The sequence below is a fragment of the Mizuhopecten yessoensis genome, unplaced genomic scaffold (assembly GCF_002113885.1).
Source record: "Mizuhopecten yessoensis strain PY_sf001 unplaced genomic scaffold, ASM211388v2 scaffold8387, whole genome shotgun sequence".
Taxonomy (NCBI): domain Eukaryota; kingdom Metazoa; phylum Mollusca; class Bivalvia; order Pectinida; family Pectinidae; genus Mizuhopecten; species Mizuhopecten yessoensis.
Window position 1 is genome coordinate 16,911 of NW_018407522.1, and position 19,674 is coordinate 36,584.

Sequence of the window (19,674 nt, forward strand, 5' to 3'; positions counted from 1 at the left end):
AGGTTACCGCCGAGAAGGCGGAACTTATCTACTGATTACGTATGTCCCTTAAGTCCCGCATGTTCGGCACCTGCCGTTCGATTAGAAGTTTCGCCGGACTTCAGAGAAATGCAAAGCGATACAAAATGTTATTTGTGTCCGCCAAATTCCGCGTATGCTTGAATGTAGGGTGCCGGCGGCAAGCACAAACCCGGCATGTCAAATCAAGTTTGCCCTTTTGCTAGGTGACGTTTTCTTTTGTCACTGCGTGAATAGGTGATAAAGAAAAAGAGACGTTATTGAGGTTTTCTACCTGAACTTTTTTATTAAAATTTTGATATTGGTTTAAAAAGAAATTTTACCAATATAGTCGTTGGTCAGACATAAAAATCTCAATCAATCAATAGCAATATATAATATAACAGTCTCCCCCTTCGGGAACCTCAAAGGTGTCTGATTCATATTCGGAACATCTTCAGTTTGAAATTCGAACGCCTTTTGGTTGTATGTTAGATCTATTCCTAAATCGATATCTNGTTTCCAAATGCTATTGAACGTTTGATTTTTTTCTCAAAATGGTGTTGAAGTTACAAAATTAAATGCCCTTAAATAATCTCAAATGTTAGCTGTTAAAAGGACGTTAAACCCGACAAAAACCAAAGCAAAAGCACAAAACAAAAAATGTGGAAGAAAGACATTTGTTCACTGTATCGTTACAGTCCCCGTCAATATAAAAACAGCTGAAAGGGCAGGTTTTGAAAGTTAATCAATCCCAATTTTTAAAACTTTTGTTTTTACTTCTGTTCTTTTCATCTCTGTTTTAATTCAAATGAATTTGTTTTAGATGTACTCAAAATCATTCCTACAATCTCGTCCGATAACAGGGCTACTATTGCAATGCTCCAAGGAGTAGGTCGTATGTCGGCTAAAGTACTATACTCCTTAATTTGACCTTTAACTCATCCACCCCTGAAATTTTATATTGAACTATTCCAACCTTTAAAGTAAGCGAATAGTTAACAACCCATCGCAGGTCTCTCATGACAATGTAGTAATATATAGATACAATGTAGTAATATATAGATACTATGTTGTAATCCAAAAATGCATTCCTAATCACAATGATGTTACCTTAGATACCAATTATTTGACCTCAATAATCTACAAACAACTCACAGTTTATACTGGACTCTTGCTTATTCATTAAACAGTCTTTAGAACTGAGGAGAATGGGCTTGCTGACAATATAAGGTATGGACTTTTACAGCTAAAAATGTTTAAATCAAATTTTCTATTTGAAGCTATGTTAATTTTGTTCATGTTAATGTATATTAGAAATATAAGCAATCACTTTGCGACTTTTCGACGTGTACATATGTCTATGTATGTATTTCACTGTGTTTTTCTATTATGCCTTCAAACTACTTTGTAGTTACAAATGTGCAACTATTTTGTATATAGATACTATGTAGTGATATATAGATCCCATTCTATATTATATTGTCGAGCTCTTTGTCCACATCATTCATCAGGCAACTTGCTCTATATTGTGCATCCATGACATCAGCGATGCTTGGATAGACGGGTCATTTCCTTTAATAATAATATGCAAATAAAGTGTTTATTGAAAGATGATATTTATTAATTCATAAGTGATTACATGTGAAGATCTTCTTTTGTTAATTGGGTACAAATTCGAGTTCCGTTGTTCGACTTCATGTCCTGACTGTCTCCATTATATAGCGGATCCCTTTTCTACTGTTTCTACCGCCCAATGTCCGTTAGCATACTGCAAAAGAATGTGATAGTGAAGTTTTCAGTAAAGAAAAAACAAAGAGAGACCCCTAGCGCTTTTACCTCTTCATTTAAGGAGATGTGTTTAATGTGTTTTTCAAACAATATTTCAAATGACCGAAAGGTAAGGCTTTTTGTCTGTAATCTTCTAGGGCTCAAACCAGGGACCTCTGTTTTACTCATCTGAAGCTCTAACTAATGGGCTAGAAGGATAGAGAAAATCTATCCTTATTTTTTTGTGATATTATAGACGAAGTTTTCATTGAAACTTAAACAGAGTTACCTCCCTTCGTGTGGTCTCTCCATGCAGAAAAGTGGAAAGCTTTATTGCAAAATTCAGGCGGTTTAGGCTAAAAGAAAATAAATCCTGAACGAAAGCTTATATTTTAAGTGAAAGAAATGACTGATCAACCAAACCTCACATCCAATGATCCTGAGAGGTACGGAGGTCATATACTCGGGTCTTAATTTGAATTACAATGGACATTTGTAAAGACCTTAACTTTCGTAAGGCTGTCGTTGTTTGACATCCTGTAATGTCTTTATTATTATATACTAGTGAGGCATGGGGCTTCGAAAAGTTAGATCTAACACCCAATTACACGTTTATTGAAGAATCGGGAAGATTCACATGAGAGGTACATGTAGCTGTAAAACAGATGTTGGTGATGTTCTAGTAGACTTTCAACTTGTAACTAGTGGCAACAAATTATATAATAAAAATAACAGTTTGCATTTAAGCTGCAGGAAAGTGGAGACTAAATGGTTGAACTTTGTGAAGTCTACATTTGATATTACATATCTTATTTTGATATGGCAATACCCGCAATAGTGTACAGTGGACAAACCTGGTGGTTAAAATCTACGCTGACAAGATGACAACATCAATTTATTTAGACTTGGTTTCGTGACATAAGCATTCTTCTAAAAAAATTTTTTTTTTTTAAATCGTCGTGTTATTATTGAGATAGTCTGATGCCCCATCCAAGTTTACAAGATAGCATCGTGAACGAGACGTGACAGTTTTAACTACTCATGCTGAAATAAGTTAAAGTTTTGCTGCTAATACGTTAGGTGGTGCGTGTGTTTCCGCTGGAGTACATATGTCTGCCCCCCCCAGTCTAATTTTTAGTAACAGTGGCCTCGGCCTTGACCTTAGACGATTTTTGAATCCCTATCGCACATCTACATTATACCGTGTATCACCACATTAAATATTAAATTTCACAAAGATTAGTCTTTAAGTTTCCAAGATAATCTCCGGAAACGAAAGTGTGAAAGGACATAGAGTCGGACACCGATTACTATAGGACCCTGATGACATGTGTTTAATACAAAATAAACCTACCTTCAACTTAAGGATATGAGCATGGTTTGCATGGAAACTGCCTGTTGGTATATTGTTATTATCAGCAATATCTTTCCATGCATCCTTGACAGCCTGACTTCCCTGGGCTGAAATATAAAAGCAATACAGTTCCTAAACTATTTCAGTTTTCATTTTAAGGATTGTCTATGTAAATGCGAGGATGGATACAGATTTTACCAACTCAAATATGTTTAATATGCAACGTAAAACAAATGCTTCAGACATAGTGGCACATAAAGTTTTCTGTATCTATAACTTTTATTACAATATTTACTGTATATCTACAACTTTTTTTTACAATGTTTACTGTATATCTATAACTTTTATTACAATGTTGATTGTATATCTATAACATTTATAATAATGTTTACTGTATGTCTATAACATTTATTACAATCCCTACTGTATATCTATAACATCTATTACAATGTAAACTATATATCTATAACTTTTATTACAATGTTGACTGTATATCTATAACTTTTATTACATTTTTGACTGTATATCTATAACATTTATTACAATGTTTACTGTATGTCTATAACATTTATTACAATGTTTACTGTATATCTATAACATTTATTACAATGTTTACTGTATATCTATAACATTTATTACAATGTTTACTGTATATCTATAACTTTTATTACAATGTTGACTGTATATCTATAACTTTTATTACAATGTTGACTGTATATCTATAACTTTTATTACAATGTTGACTGTATATCTATAACATTTATTACAATGTTGACTGTATATCTATAACATTTATTATAATGTTTACTGTATGTCTATAACATTTATTACAATGTAAACTGTATATCTATAACTTTTATTATAATGTTTACTGTATATCTATAACATTTATTACAATGTAAACTGTATATCTATAACTTTTATTACAATGTTGACTGTATATCTATAACATTTATTACAATGTTGACTGTATATCTATAACATTTATTATAATGTTTACTGTATGTCTATAACATTTATTACAATGTAAACTGTATATCTATAACTTTTATTATAATGTTTACTGTATATCTATAACATTTATTACAATGTAAACTGTATATCTATAACTTTTATTACAATGTTGACTGTATATCTATAACTTTTATTACAATGTTTACTGTATGTCTATAACATTTATTACAATGTTTACTGTATATCTATAACATTTATTACAATGTTGACTGTATATCTATAACTTTTATTACAATGTTTACTGTATGTCTATAACATTTATTACAATGTTTACTGTATATCTATAACATTTATTACAATGTTGACTGTATATCTATAACTTTTATTACAATGTTTACTGTATGTCTATAACATTTATTACAATGTTTACTGTATATCTATAACATTTATTACAATGTTGACTGTATATCTATAACTTTTATTACAATGTTTACTGTATGTCTATAACATTTATTACAATGTTTACTGTATATCTATAACATTTATTACAATGTTGACTGTATATCTATAACTTTTATTACAATGTTTACTGTATGTCTATAACATTTATTACAATGTTTACTGTATATCTATAACATTTATTACAATGTTGACTGTATATCTATAACTTTTATTACAATGTTTACTGTATGTCTATAACATTTATTACAATGTTTACTGTATATCTATAACATTTATTACAATGTTGACTGTATATCTATAACTTTTATTACAATGTTTACTGTATGTCTATAACATTTATTACAATGTTTACTGTATATCTATAACATTTATTACAATGTTGACTGTATATCTATAACTTTTATTACAATGTTTACTGTATGTCTATAACATTTATTACAATGTTTACTGTATATCTATAACATTTATTACAATGTTGACTGTATATCTATAACTTTTATTACAATGTTTACTGTATGTCTATAACATTTATTACAATGTTTACTGTATATCTATAACATTTATTACAATGTTGACTGTATATCTATAACTTTTATTACAATGTTTACTGTATGTCTATAACATTTATTACAATGTTTACTGTATATCTATAACATTTATTACAATGTTGACTGTATATCTATAACTTTTATTACAATGTTTACTGTATGTCTATAACATTTATTACAATGTTTACTGTATATCTATAACATTTATTACAATGTTGACTGTATATCTATAACTTTTATTACAATGTTTACTGTATGTCTATAACATTTATTACAATGTTTACTGTATATCTATAACATTTATTACAATGTTGACTGTATATCTATAACTTTTATTACAATGTTTACTGTATGTCTATAACATTTATTACAATGTTTACTGTATATCTATAACATTTATTACAATGTTGACTGTATATCTATAACTTTTATTACAATGTTTACTGTATGTCTATAACATTTATTACAATGTTTACTGTATATCTATAACATTTATTACAATGTTGACTGTATATCTATAACTTTTATTACAATGTTTACTGTATGTCTATAACATTTATTACAATGTTTACTGTATATCTATAACATTTATTACAATGTTGACTGTATATCTATAACATTTATTACAATGTTTACTGTATGTCTATAACATTTATTACAATGTTTACTGTATATCTATAACATTTATTACAATGTTGACTGTATATCTATAACTTTTATTACAATGTTTACTGTATGTCTATAACATTTATTACAATGTTTACTGTATGTCTATAACATTTATTATAATGTTTACTGTATATCTATAACATTTATTACAATGTTGACTGTATATCTATAACATTTATTACAATGTTTACTGTATGTCTATAACATTTATTACAATGTTTACTGTATATCTATAACATTTATTACAATGTTGACTATATATCTATAACTTTTATTACAATGTTTACTGTATGTCTATTACATTTATTACAATGTTTACTGTATGTCTATAACATGTATTACAATGTTTACTGTATATCTATAACTTTTATCACAATGTTTACTGTATTTCTATAACATTTAATACAATGTTGACTGTATATCTATAACTTTTATTACAATGTTTACTGTATGTCTATTACATTTATTACAATGTTTACTGTATGTCTATAACATGTATTACAATGTTTACTGTATATCTATAACTTTTATCACAATGTTTACTGTATGTCTATAACATTTATTACAATGTTGACTGTATATCTATAACTTTTATTACAATGTTTACTGTATGTCTATAACATTTAATACAATGTTAACTGTATATCTATAACATTTATTACGGTCTTTACTGTATCTAACACATTTATTAAAATGTTTACTGAATCTATAAAATTTATTTCAATATTAACTGTATTTTGGTATACTGGGATTATATTGACACTGTAAGACGCGTGCGTATGATATTGAAACTAAATAGTGATAATGATAATGAGGTTTTATTTCTTATTGAAAGATGAGCGTAATAGTGTAGCAGCGTAATACTTACCGGTATAATTGCCGCCTTTGAAGTTCACGACGACGTTTCTGAATTAAAAGAGAGAAAAGAAACACATCAGTTTATTTTCGTCTTTTGCTCGCAGCCAGTGTTTTTCTTTATGTATATTCGTATGGGGCTGTTACGTTATAGGATATAAGTAAAAAAAAGTGTAGCACTGTATCGTTCTAGATATTAGTAAAACCGTATTGGGCTGTGTCGTTTTAGATATTAATTAAAACGTATGGGGCTATGTCGCTATATATACTGGAATTGCATTGATTAATAGACATAGATACAAAAATATATAGATATAAATATATATAATTATTCCCCAACGAGTGTAATTAGTTTCCATGTTCATCTTACTCTCTTAACTAAATTTTCAAATTCTATAAATGTTCAAATTTTACCCTTGTGCATTGTTTCCATCTGAAATTAATTAATGAAAGTTAGATAACTATGATAGCCAACCCCTCACGAGTTTGAGGGCCTTTTTTCTCCCATAAGATCCTATTTAATATAGAAAACCACTTTTTCTATGAAAATGCAATATTTCAGTTCTCCTGTTGGTAAAAAATAAAGATTTAAAAGATTTTTTTCACACACTTATTAAAGGATTAACTTTCTATTTAGTGTAGGTTATCGGGTGATAACCACAATGCAACTCGGGTAAATTGAATAATCGGCAAAGAAAGCCGATTATGATAAATTTACTCGAGTTCCATTGTAGTTATCGCCCGATAACTTAAACTAAATAGAAAGTGATTAATCCTTATATTTAAAACGCGTTCTTTTAACCGGAATATATCCCGCGGGACCATTCAAGCCCGATGTGTGATACGGTTACGCTTCGCGCCACGTGCACGCTTCGAAGGCCACCGTGACATGATACGTCCAAACTAGGACTTATACGAACGAAATCGGCTGCATATCTTCAAAATAAACATCAAATTGGTTTGTATGTTCGCTCTTTAACATGTAACCATACCTCATTAGTGACAACTGTTACTTCAAAGTTGCTCTATGCGGCTATTTTTAACACAACTTGCAAAGTTGCGTAACCCGATGCACTTGTAAAATATTTCACTCGCAATGGTAAACTGTTATAATAAAATCATATCGTTGTCATTCCATTACCAGTTTATCTCAACAGTTATATTTAATACCCAAAGATGTCCCGTTTAATTCCGGAACGCTATAATATGGCACCAACGGCTCGCAGTTTCGGAACTCTCTCGTATTTTTGTAGATTCCACGTCAACGGTAACTAGGCATAGTGTCTACAAAATCACAAACACACGAGGTAATTTTATAATTTTAATTTTAACTTCAAACATTACAAAACCCAGTTCGTGTGCAAAATTGCCGTATATCGAACGTTATTGTCGAAATACTATCGTTTTTCTCGTTACTGTTTACACTATATGTCATGAAAGTAAACGTATGTAAATGAACGCCAACACGTAGAAAAACACAAAACCCAGCCGTCCTGTCAGTCGGTGCAGTAATCACCATAGAGTCGGGCGCTGTAAACAACGTGACGTTATCGGAATGTATGCATTTCAACAATGTATCTTTTGCATGAATACACTAATGAGATAATAATACACTAATGAGATGAACAAATCTGGTAGCCGCAGTACTTATGTTTACAGCAATGGAAACCCCCGGATTGTTGACGTACACATATGTACACGGTGTATGTATTACTACGCGCACGAGAGTTTACTTCTGTACAATTTGCTTAGGGAACATTGAAAAAACAAAATTGATCTGCTACAGAATAAGGACTTGGCTGTCTATATCGAGTGATAATGATAATGACCTCAACAAAGGTTATTGAGTCAATTACACTTGAAACTGTAAATATTAGGAAATCAACAAGCCTGCTATATACAATTAGTCTCAGCGGTAATCTTAACATTTTCAATTTCGAAAAATGGTCTTGTTATGACAGAAATCAAACGAAAGCAATTACTGCCATATTGTTTCATCATTAAAGCAGAATACATTTTTAAGATGTACTGATAATACATCGTAATTAGACATGCATGTAATTTAACATAGTAAAACTAGCATTACTACAACGTTAAAACGTGGGCCACTGTCCTACTAGCATTGAAATAAACGTGGAGATCTCGTTATCAAAATAAAAATGAATGAAATAAAATACAAATAAATAAATCAAAATTAAAAAAACAATTATAAATAAATAAACACAAATTATTAAAAGTTATAAATGACGTGTCTACAACGTAAAAAGTTAGGCGATTATATTAGCATTGAAATAAACGTTGAGTGTCTCGCTAGCAAAATAAAAATAAATAAAATAGATTTTAAATAAATTGATTAATAAAAATGGAAATAATAAATTTAATTAACGAGTTAATAATAAATAAATAACAAATTATTCAATTATAAATAAATAATAAATTATTCAATTATAAATAAATAAATTATTAATAAATAAATAAATGATAAAACATAATCAATAGGTTAATAATGAATAAATAATAGATAAATAAAATAATTAATTACGATATAGGTGCTTGCATCTTGACTTTTGTTGTATCGTTCTGTCCGCTCTAAAGATCAATGGAGTTTGAAGTTGGCTGTGAAATGTGTCGAAAGAACTCAACGCTATATAGTGTGAGAGACGGAAACGGGCGGATGTTTACGGAATCGACTTGGATTTCCGCTTCGGGAAATAAACAATAGTGACAGGAATAACGTGTTTCCCTCGACGTCTCTTGTTTATGCCTACCCGTTTCCTTTCGTTTTATGTACACATGTTTAACAAATGTTATCATTGAAACAAATCTATTTCTCATTTTTACGAAGAGTATTTCATTAATTTCCAAAAAGGGGCAATAGTTAATTCGTAATATGTGAACATTACCTTAAGAAATTGAACCGATTCGACCAAAAAGAAATTAGTTATATTTTTAGATATATATTTGTATATTATGATAACTGGTGGCTATTTTGGATAACTTCTTACTTTAAAAAAAAAAATCAGGCAGTCAGAATAGCTGGCGGTTACCTAAGATTTATTCTTCCACTATCACGACGTTTGCTAAGATTATTAGAAAAACAAACATCCCTCAAACAACTTCAGACGCTTAAGGCCTAGCTACGCCCTTGGGGTGCTTCTTATAGGCTCCAAACTGGGGGATAGGGAAATAATGTTGAAGGAAACGTTTGAATATCATTTCATGTTTAGATAATGTTATTTGATAAATGCAGTGTCTGAGAGGAATCTAATTAGTGTACTGTACAAATAAAAACAAAACAAACAACAAAAAACAATAACAGAGTGGTGGTTCAAAATTCATACTCTTGAACTCATGGTTCATATTATCAACATTTTAAGTGTGATGTTAAAGAATGACGTTGTGTGTATGTTCTTGTATCTTATTTTAAGTGTAATGTCAAATAACAGTGTTGTGTGTGTGTACATATCTAATATTTCAAATGAAAAGCGGAAATCAATGAATGGGGTGATTGGGGGACGTTTGGCTGGTTTCAGGAAGTATGAAGTCTTTATCAATGAAAATAAGGGGGCTGTACTCTGATAAATGTATTTCATTGGGTCAAGCAGAAACAGGCAGACATTGTATGTTACATTCTGTTATGAAAATTTGGGAAAGGGAATAGGGATATAAATGTATAGCGGGTGTGGCAATGTTTCTGAGAAATACGTTTGAATGCACAATACATGATAGTATAATTGACAATTCAGGGAAATGTATTCTAATGGATTTGACATATATATAGTATATAGGGACCAAACCAGGATTACCCAGACTTTTTATGAATTTACTTAATACTTTGAAAGTATTCGATTAGTTTACTTTAATATTATGTGGTGACTGGACTGCAGTATAAGACAAATATATGGACACACACAACATAAGACTTGATTATAATCAAAGAGCCCAGGAAAAGATAAAACGTATAATAGATACTTATGAACTTGTTGATTGAGAAATTTAACATGGAGACGACAAAACCCTTTACAACAGAGTAGATTAGATTATGTTTTGGTCTCAGAAGTCATTTATTTACGAACTAAAGACTCAAAGATTATACTGGGATATAAAACAGACCACTCAGGCATTGTTTTAGAAGTTAATTCTAAAATCACTGAAAGGGGGGAAGGATATTTGAAACCCAACACAGCACTTCTGGGGGACACTGCATACATACAAAGGGTCAAAAGCTGCATTACAGAGACAATTGATGAGTATAACGTAGAGGGTGATAAGGAAAACATGAAAGATATAGTATTTAGAATTAACGACCAATTGTTCGATTTTGAAAATGAAATTAAGATCCATCACTATCACATATTCAATAGCACAAGGAAAACAAAACAGGAAACTAGAGAAAGATTTAGACACTAAAATATCAACATAAGAAAAAGAATTGAACTTAAATCCTAATTATAAACAATTTGAGAATAAAAATCAACATCTAGAAAAAATCCGTAAAAACAGGATAGAAGGATTAATGCTAAGGTCAAAGGCAAATTGGAATGAAAATGGGGAGAAAGCGACAAAATAATTTTGTGATTTGGAAAAAAGACATTTTTTTAATAATTTCAAAACAGAACCAATCACAGACGATTGGGATATATTAGATAACTAGGAAGAAATACTTGAAGCAGAAGTTAATCTTTTCAAAACATTCCAACTAGTAGACTTACGGATTGCAACTCTATTAATAACTCTATTATATAATAATGTTTTTTCCATTATCAAGTAAAACTTCAGAAAACAGAAAAAGAAAGGTATGAGGGCATTTTACGAGCTACTGAATTAGCTACAAAATATGAAAAATGGCAAAAGTCCAGGGTTCAGATGAATTTGAAAGACTTGGGATAATTTTTGGTCATATCAATAAATTATGCAAACAGAACAGGGAAACTTTCAGAATTTCGGAATGTGGAAACAATTGCCTGTATTACATTTTTTTTTAAAGATAAACGTTATTTAAAAAATGGAGACTGATGTCACTTTTTAATGTAGACTATAAAATAACTTCGGCTGCAATAGAAATAGGATTTAAGAAACCCTCCCTAGTATAATAAGTGTGACACAGACAGGTTTTATAAAGGTAAGTTTATAGCTGATAACACAAGACCTTTATATGATGTAAAGTATTTGATTGAATGGAATTTTATAGATAAGGCATTGGGGTCCTTCAGCTTTGCCCAGTCATTAGGATCCTGGATTAACTTCTGTATAATAAATCAAAAAGCAGTATAATTAAAAATGGTTATGTATAACCCTTTTTGAAATCTAGAGCGTGGATGTCGCAAAGGGGATCCACTATCTCCATATCTATTTATAAATGAAGTAGAACTTTTGTCTTTTGCAATTAAATTGACTAATGTTATTAAAGGACTAGTTAGTCATATCTGGAAACGAGTTTAAACTTAGACTTAATGCTGATGATGCCTATCTTTTATTTGATTGGACTAGTCAGTCTCTGTACACAGTAGTGCATTATCTGGACTAAATATAACATTTCAACATCTAGTCTGTATTGGTTAGGAAGTAAAAAGTATTCACACGAAAGAATTTGTGAATATTTGAATATTAAATGGTCTACACCTAGCTTCAGGTTATTAGGCATTATTTTTGTTTACTTATCTTCAAACTCCAACAAATAAATATTTTAGATAGTGGAAATATAGAGACCTCACTCTTGGTCGTATTACACTTGTAATACCAATGTTTGTTCACCAAATCCAACACAGGAGTTCATCAAAAATCTTAATAAAACTCTTTTTGATTTCATATGGAACTTTCAATGTGAAAGTATTAAAAGAGATACAGTCATTACAAGTATTAAGGAAGGAGACCTCAATATGACACATATTACATCCTTCTTGAAATACATCAAGGTCAAATAAATACGAAGATTATATGGAGACCAAAGTGTCCCTTGGAAAGTATTTTTCTGACAGACTTTTTCTGACTTAACCCTTACACACTTTAGTTGATTTCACTATGACACACTATAGCTGACTTCACTCTGACAAACTATAGCTGACACACCTGACACACTATAGCTGACACAACTCTGACATACTATAGCTGCCACAACCCTGACACACTATAGCTGACACAACCCTGACACACTATAGCTGCCACAACCCTGACACACTAGAGCTGACACAACCCTGACACACTATAGCCGATACAACTCTGACATACTATAGCTGACTTCACTCTGACAGACTATAACTGATTTAACCCTGACACACTATAGCTGACTCAACCCTGACACACTTTAGCTGACTTAATTGTGACCCACTATAGCTGACTAAACTCTGACATACTTTAGCTGTCTTAAATCTTGACATACTATAGCTGACTTAACTCTGATACAACATAGCTGACTTAAACTTGACACACTATAGCTGACTTAAACAGGACACACTATTTCGGACTTAACCCTGACACATTATAGCTGACTTAAACAGGACACACTATAGCTGACTTTACTCTGACATACTATAGCTGAATTAACTCTCTGACAGACTATAGCTGACTTAACTCTGACAGACTATAGCTGACTTAACCCTGACAGACTATAGCTGACTTCACTCTGACAGACTATAGCTGAATTCACTCTGACACACTATAGCTGACACAACTCTGACAGACTATAGCTGACTTAACTCTGACATCCTATAGATGACTTAACTCTGACACACTATAGCTGACACAACTCTGACAGACTATAGCTGACACAACTCTGACATCCTATAGATGACTTAACGCTGACACACTATAGCTGACTTAACTCTGACAGACTATAGCTGAATTCACTCTGACATATTACATAGCTGATTTACATATAACTCTGACATTCTAATGGCACTTTATCCTCAAAAGCTATAATCACTGTCCTCATCGCTCTCTTCATCAATATCCTGCAGGTCACTTTGAAGCCTTTCAATCGTTTTCTGGATTGTAAGGAACAATTGATTTTTGTCTGGTGCAAAAGGGGACCTTTTCATATCCCTGAACCCGTGCAGAGAACATACCTTGCCAGATTGCCATAGATCTAAAGTTTTCAGCACTTGTAGGATGGCATTAATGTCATCTACAGATGATTTCTTCTTGTGAGATCAATTAACAACCTTCAGGTCTAACATTTGGTCAAAATTACCGACAGCGGCAGCCATTACCAGAGCTGCTTTCGATATTTCAATAATTGAGTGTTCTGATTTGTTCGCTCCTAGTCCTTTAATAAGATCCTTTAAGAGTTTCACCTCATTCTCTTTGTGTATTTCAGCTGTTTGTTCTGTCTTCTTCCACTTTGCACACTCGGTGCATAGTTTGGAGGCAGAGTAAGCTGTGTCTTCATAATAACATCAATGCATTCCATACTTTGAAAGACTAAAGTGAGAATACAAAAACGGTATCATGTATTTTATTGTTGCATTGCTGCGGAACACGTCACCATCATGAATGGCATCCTGAAGTTTTACATATATACATATTTAATAACGTAAGCAAGACATTGTGACTGGATCTTAAAAACAAGAGATCTCAGAGGGATATTGGCGCCCACCATTGTACCATCTTCATTAGTTCTTTGTCAGTTCGATCTTTTCTCTTCTTTTCTCCAATCTGTTTGATCGAGTCATATTAACAGTAATGCACCTTGAGGTAACTTTTGATTTAAACTTATACTGCTGTGTATAAAAGACAACCTTCAACGTTAGTTTGCCATTTCACATAGTTACTAGTACAGTACATAATGTGAAAGAAATAGACCGATCATTGCAATATGAGAAAGAACTGTTTAGTTCTTCCTTCGGCCATTTTATTTTTATGATCAGTCTCAAAATATAACATGCACACTGAGGTATCAGGGGGAACCTACATATCAAATTTGAGAAAGATCCCTCAAGTTATTCCTGAGAAATAGTACTAACAAACCTTCAATGTCAAAAATCGAAGATGGCCGCCGGTCGGCCATTTTGTTTATTTGATTAGTTTCAACAGTAAACATGAACAAAAAAGGATAGTGGGGAACCTGCATATAGAATTTGAGAAAGAACCCTCCAGTACTTCCTTGGATATAGCACTAACAAACCTTAACTGTCAAAATCAAAGATTTGTTTATCCGATCAGTCTCATAAGAAAACATGCACAACTTCATACCAAGGGGAACCTATATATAAAATTTAAGAAAGATCTCCAGTACTTCCTGAGAAATAGCCATAACAAAACCTTTACTGTCAAAATCCATAATGGCTGCCTGTCGGCCATTTGTTTAGCTAATCAGTCTTAAAAGTAAATATGCACAACTAAGGACCAAGGGAAACCTACATATAAAATTTGCGAAAGATTCTGCTGGTACTTCCTGAGAAATAGCGATAACAAGAATTGTTTATCGACGGTCGGACAGACGGACGGACGGACCACAGACAACGGGCGATTATACCATTTTAACTTTTCATAACATCTGCGATCCATGTGACTTTGCAAATGGGTTAAAGTCATCTATGCGCACAAACGTGATCGCCTAATTTATCAGCAGGCAAGTTATCGTTTGGGTATTCTATTGAAGTCGTTTAATTATGTCATATATTTTGTATTTTTTTTTTTAACCTATCATAACAAAAATTCGGAAGCGTCACAAGCGACAAAGCAATAAATCGAACAAGACTCTTCAAGGCTATTCCTTATATTTCGTAAAATGAACCCCTGGCCAATACGTACGAAGTTATAGTTTTTCGTACAATTCGTACAACTTTTATCTCGTTCATACGACTTTTTATCTCGTCCGTACGACTCTTTACATCGTTCGTATAACTTAATATGATCTTTTTCTTTTCTAAAAAAGGCACTCAAAAGCTTTCGGTAGTACTTTCAAAATGGCAGCCTTCAAAAACGGATTTTGTGTACGCACGATTATCCAAATTAAGCAAGTGACTCGACTTTCTAGGTAGGAGATATTTCACAGTAGGTTGTGACAGATTTATCATATATACGTACGTGTAACATTGTAACTATGAAGCTAAATTCGTGAGCCTGCTTCGTTGGCTCACACTATAGACAGCCAAATTCGAAAATAAAAAGACACAAAAAATAATGTTTATTTGTTTTCACGTCATGGAGTCTTTCGCGTTGTGTGTCGTCTGTCGCCCGTTCGTCGACCGTTGTTTTGTTTTACTTTAAAGGACTTTTCCTTTTTACCAAGAGACTTACGGTGAGGATTACTGACCGGTAGCATGCTTGAATTAGGGCTTTCAAGTTTCGAATGAATGAACTTCACCCATGTTCAAGGCCAAAATGTGACATGTTCTTCTGAATGACCATTAGTCCCTTGATATTTATTTATCCTTGGTTTAAGGGTTACAGATGTGATATTAATACCAGGTGATTCAGGTTATTTCACTGGGCCTCTTGCATTTAGCAAAGGGAATATTTGAGTTGTATGCCGATCAAAGTAGACTTACGGAAAACGGGGAACACTCGCTGCGGTCTCCCCTACCCGTTTCAATTAAAGTCGTCTTGTAGGGGCCCGGAAGAATATATATTAGAATATTGACGTCAAGATCGGGAATTATAGACTGTCTACATAATCCTTTTTTCTCTTTGTCAAATTTCGCGGCTGCATTTTGTAACCATCTCCATCTAGTTTGAAACTTGCAGTTTTGCCAAATCTGCTCAGAGCTGGAAACTGACTACTCGAAATGAAGATTAAAACACTCTACAATTCAAAACAGTAAAGAATAAAGTTAGTTTGAATAAGTTATTAACAGATAGAAACTACGGAATTTAAAACATTTTTTCATGTTTTCACATATGGGTTGATATGATTTACCCTAGCAAGTGCAACCCAATTCGTGAAAAGTGAAAAAAATATCTTTGTCAATTTTGGCTAATTAGCGTATCTTATTAGTGGGAATTGTTCACATTAGATTTTCTTTGAAAAAGAAATAATGAACATATAGTAACTAAGGAATTTAAAAAACTATTTTCATGTTTTTAAATATTGGGTTGATATGATTTGTCCTAGCAGGTGCAACCCAATTCGTGGGTTAATGAATGTAATGTAGTATTTCCTGTTTTCATATATTGGCACGCTACGGTCCACTCCATACAGGGTGGTATTGTACTTGATTGAGAGTGATATTGCCTGTTATATTAGCAGTTCGCTGCTATTTATAAACCCATTTAAATTGTTTAATAATTTTGGCTCTGTTTGGCCTACTTTACCGTCCGTGCACAGACACGTGGCGGCGTTCTCTTGTGTAGCGTGACATTACATGCGGGTTTTCCTTTTTTTTTTTTTTTTGCGTGCGTGTTAATTGTTATATTTATTCACGTATAGGTATTTATAAACTGTATATAACCTGTCAGCAATTGTTTGGGTTTCGTTTTTGGAAACTACGATGGCCCATACTGGTCAACGGCGCGGCACTTGGGATGGGTGTTCTCATTTCTATAGTGAGTTATAAGACGCCCATTCCTCGTGTCCGCAATGCCGTTCTTGTTCGGAGGAGGTCCCATGCGACGATTGAGTCCTCCCATGGACAAATCGTTGTTTGTTCCTAAACGCCTTTACTCGGCTCGAAAGACCAAGTCTTCCGAAAAGGGTAAGGGCAAGCGTAATGCTACTGCCGGGCCGTCCAAGGACGTGCCATCCAGTAATCTAGGTACTGCTCCGACCGGCTCCGTTTCGGCGTTGTCGGTAGGTGAGCAGGGGGTGGTCCCTTCCTCCGAGCTTCATTCTGGTTCTCGGGAGGGGCAGCCCGGCTCTGGGTTGGCACGCCCTGACGCCGAGTTGATCGGGACCCCTCGTAGGCCTTTTCAGAGCTTGCCTTCGGGTAGAGGTTTGTCCCGGTCACCGGTCATCAACTCTGTTGATGGCTCGGGTGTTCCGGTTGTTACTGGTTCTCGGGATGGTCTTTGCCCGGGCCCTGGCTTTGCACGGCCATGTCCGGTCCAGGGAGTGTGCCGGGGAACAGCTCTCAGATCACATCAATGTGCTGGAGATGAGAGCAGTCTTGCTGGCTCTGCAATCTCTTTGGAAGATGCTGCAATCACAAGTTATATGTCTGGCGACGGACAACTCGTCATTTGTCGTATCTGGAGAAGCAGGGGGCACCAGATCTCACGTTCTGTGTGCTTTGGCTATACGGGTTCTGCTGCTCTGTCAGGAGATGCAATTGACAATCAAGGCAGTCTGAACATCTTGGCCAATACCCTCTACAGACGTCGGCAGCTGGTTTTGAAAGAGTGGTAGCTGAAACAATCTGTGTTCCGGGCGGTTTGTTAGGCTTGGGACAGACCTCATATAGATCTGTTTGCCACAGCTCTGAACAATCAGTTGCCAACCTATGTCTCGCCGGTCCCTGATCCAAAGGCTTGGGCAGTAGTTGCTCTCTCTCTGGTTTGGAACGGGTTGAATGCTTACGCATTTCCCCCGTTCAATCTGGTGGGCAGAGTGCTTCAGAAGTTTCGAGGGCATTCTTGCTCTCTTCCTCTGGTAGCCCCCTTGTGGCCGATACAGCCCTGGTTTCCAGAGCTGCTAGCTCTTCTGGTGGATCTGCCTTTGTGGTTTCTTCCCAATCAAGATCTGCTTCGGCAACCTCGGTCAAAGACGGTGCATCCTCGTCCTCAGATCCTCCACCTTCACGGTTGAAGGCTATCACTGGAGGCCTCGCTCAGGCAGGCTTTTCTGAGGACGTGTCCGAGAGCATCGCACGACCAATCAGGTCTCCCTCTACTGCAATCTACCAATCCAGATGGCGAATCGTCTGCGATTAGTGTGGTGAGAGGCAGATTGGTTCACTCAAGGTGTCTGTTCAGGTCATTGCCTTCTGTCTTTGTTCAGAGATCACAATCTTGCATCCGGAACTATTGCTGGCTATCGCTCTGCTTTAGCCAGTGTTTTTGCTTTTCATGGTAGACCGGAAGTAAGCAGTTCCTTCCCTGTCAGCCTTGATCAGGGTTTTCGGTCTGGTAAGACCAAGGGTCAGCTAGTTAGCTCTCCAGTGGACTCTTGTTTTTGTGTTAGATTACTTGATGAAGGCTCCATATGAACCCTTGTGCAATGTGTCTGTAAATTTCACTACTTTGAAGACCGTTTATCTCATTGATTTGGCTTGTGGACATAGTCGGAGTGAAGTGCATGTACATTTTTCTTCCCTCTTGCCTTCGTTGGTCTCGGGATTTTTCTGCGGTGTCTTTTGTCACCGATCCTGCTTTCTTGGCTAAAAATCAGGTACCGTGCTTTTCTCCTGAGCCTATCAGGACCCCTTCGTTCGTTGGTTCCTGTCGTGGGCTCTTCCGGTAATGATAGTTTGCTAGTTTGATAGGGGGGGGGGGGGGGGGGGGGGNTTCTCGGTTGTTTCTGACCATTAAAAAGGGTAAGCGGGATTTTTCCTCACAATCTGTTTCCTGATGGATCTGTAAGGTTATTCGTCTTGCTTACGATACTTCCGATGAAGGGATCCTTGGGATGCATGAGGTTAAGGCTCATGAAGTTCGAGCTCTGGCTTTATATTGGGCTCTCCTTAATGGGTCATCCTTTCAGGATGTTATGTCTGCTGCCTTCTGGCGTGGTCAGACTACATTTACTGACTACTATTTGAGATCTTTGGCCTCTTTCCCCGATGACCTCACCTCTCTTGGTCCCGTTGTGGTGGCTCCGTCTGTGGCTGTTACCCCTTCGTCTGGTCAGTAATGTGCGTTGCATTCCGCGATGTCTGTCCACGGGCGGTTCTCATTTCGTTTTCGAACACCTCCCTTGTAGGGTTTGTTTCGGCTTCTGACTACTGCCCTGTGTTGGATGGATGTTCCGCTGGGATGTTTGAGTCTCCACTACAGTAAGACGAGTTCGCGTACTAAAGTTATGGTAATTATTACTGAAATGAAATTGAGGTTTTCTTTGAAAACCAATTTCCATGATGTAATATTTACCTAAACTTCACAGAGTCACTCCCTCTTTGTATTCTAAGATACTCTCCTCTCCTTTCCTCTTCATCCTTCGCTTCACCTATGTTGCGTCAGTTGATAAAGAAG

The 19,674-nt window shown here is 34.5% G+C and overlaps 1 long non-coding RNA gene across 1 annotated transcript; it reads right to left on the minus strand.

Annotated features, from left to right (window-relative positions):
* Positions 1-1,597: 1,597 nt before the first annotated feature.
* Positions 1,598-9,241, minus strand: LOC110455858. Its single transcript, XR_002463509.1, has 4 exons — positions 9,152-9,241; positions 6,623-6,660; positions 3,122-3,228; positions 1,598-1,768 (listed from the first exon to the last, which is right to left on the minus strand). It is a non-coding gene; the product is annotated as an uncharacterized LOC110455858 (long non-coding RNA).
* Between the last annotated feature and the right edge of the window lie 10,433 nt (positions 9,242-19,674).